Raw genomic sequence first — 2,248 nt, 5'->3', positions numbered from 1 at the left:
TTTCTGCCGTATCGAAATTAGTTTTTCGCAAAACTAAAATGGAAACACTTTTTTCGCATCACAGGAGTCACGTGATCAACAACCGGCTGTTTCTACTGGTGAAAAAGACGATGATGAAGAAGATAACAGGAAGTAGAAGTAGTGAAATCAACAAAGTTGTAAAACAAAATAGTAAACTCACCGACTACAATTTCCCAAAAACGCCGCATACGTAGCCACTCCCAAGTATAAGGGGCTTGTCACTCGAAAGCCTTGATAAGACGCCGTTGTCTCTGCTGATGGCTGATGATGAGCGCTAGTGTCGTGGTAGCAACATGCTATGTGTTTACATCCATCGCTGCCATGTTTGTAATGACTTATCATGAGAACAAACGTATTCACGTGACTTTAATAGCATTTCTTACTTAATGGAAACACTGCAGTTGCAAAACTGTGTTTTTTGACATTAACAGAATATCGACAAGGTTTTGTGCACATTTGCAYTGGAAACACAGCTAGTGTCTGTTTTATATCCATCTACGAGTTTCTGGCCGTTTGACTATCTATAAATGTCTGCTTCCGGGTAGCCAGTGACGGCTGGTCAATAGAGGTTGCTAGGGCACTGCCCCACCATTCTATTTTGGGACACAAAAAAATCTAAAAATAAAATAACAAATTAAAATGTTTAGTAGAAATATCTATATATGTTTTAGATGTGTAAGATGAATCTTTTTTAGTTATTAATGGATGAACCTTATTTTACCCATGAGCGTTGTCGTGTTTAGTCARTTCCGGCTCARTCCAGGGRGCAGAAATCTTTACCATTGAAGACTAATGTTAACTCCAGGGCATGCACAGTAGGTCCTCAATGCAAAAGAATATGCAAAAGAACGCCTCTGCACCCAGAAGGGGATTTGCAAACCGGTAGTGGGTCGACGTCATAGACGCCAAAGAGTTCCCTGAATATAACAGAAAATAACACTAAAGTCTCACATGTACATAAACTCAAACTTCCTACTCGTCTTGTCTCGTCTCGTCTCAAGTATATGACTGCACAAAGTGTTCAATACAAGACTATCTAAAATTCAGTTAATGAGTCACAAAGCTTTCTTCAGACCTGCTGCCTCTMTGACCTGTCTACTGATAACCCACAGAAGATTGAGATGCATTGATCTAAACAATAAACTTATAAAAACTTTAACCAGTTTCTAGAAACAGTTTAAGGGCCTTCCTCTTCACTCAATATTAAATATAGTATTTGGTTGTGCACAGCTGATCCCCGAAAGACCACAAGGACATTTTTGGAGTGGTGCAGATAACAAGGCTGTCACTGTCCTGAAATGGACACCTTGAGTTGTCTTCCCACAATTCATCCATTCATTTTCTTAACCTGTTGACCCTGGTCAGGGTTAAGCRGGGTACACACCAAACACGTTGGGAGCAGCCAAAGCAGCCAGTTAACATGCAAAGTCTATGGTGGCCACGTATCTAGGAGCAGCGCAGCATGTTGCGGTGTGTTTTGGCAGTTCAGAGCAGCGCGCAAGGTAGTGGTAGGATGCGGCAGAGCATTTTCCGCACATGTGGCAAGGTCCAAAGCAGCGGCTGCTAAGGTTCAACAAATTGAACTTTGGCTGCTCGACGCGCAGCAGCAACCAATCGGGGGAGAATATTTTTTCACGTGACAGTTTCACGAACCCGACACAGACGGACAGGAGCCTTTAGCTGAAATCGACAGTCTGCAGTTGGTGTTCTGGCTGGAGTTATCAGCACCGATGTGAAGAGAGCAGCACGCTGAGCTCAGGACAAAAAAAAGTCCCTCAGCTCGCTGGAGTGGCGAAACTAAACCACCTCTAAATTATCTGGTGAATTAATTATCTGCTGTATGCAAGTTCGTTTGCTGTTTAYTAAATAAAACAAAGCCATTTTATTTATTTTATCTTTATTTCACCCGTCATTAAAGACCTTCTGGTCCCTCTGGAGAAAAAAAAGGTCCATCAGAGCGCCTCTAAATTATCTTGTGAATTAACTATCTGCTGTGCACAAGTTTGCTTGCTCTTTAGTAAATAAAACAAAGCTATTTTATTTATTTTATCTTCATTTCAAACGTCAACAGACCGGAAAATGAACAAAGACGCTCCTCCCATTGTGCGTCTTCAGGCGTGTTCGGTGTGAACGGACATCTGTTGACAAGCAGCCAAACGCAGAGAGACAGCAGGTGCAAATCGTGACACCGCACCTCATACTGGCACTTCCGGTGGCAGGTGTCACA

At 42.3% G+C, this 2,248-nt stretch overlaps 1 protein-coding gene across 1 annotated transcript in view; it reads left to right on the top strand.

The window, feature by feature from the left end:
- LOC106534873 (1-phosphatidylinositol 3-phosphate 5-kinase-like) overlaps positions 1–2,248 on the top strand; it is a gene marked incomplete at both ends in the record, with an annotated part of 49,808 nt that overhangs the window by 5,496 nt on the left and 42,064 nt on the right.

The sequence above is a fragment of the Austrofundulus limnaeus genome, unplaced genomic scaffold (assembly GCF_001266775.1).
Source record: "Austrofundulus limnaeus strain Quisiro unplaced genomic scaffold, Austrofundulus_limnaeus-1.0 Scaffold1294, whole genome shotgun sequence".
NCBI lineage: Eukaryota > Metazoa > Chordata > Actinopteri > Cyprinodontiformes > Rivulidae > Austrofundulus > Austrofundulus limnaeus.
Note: the sequence above shows the minus strand (reverse complement) of the source record. Positions and strands in the feature narration are given on the sequence as shown.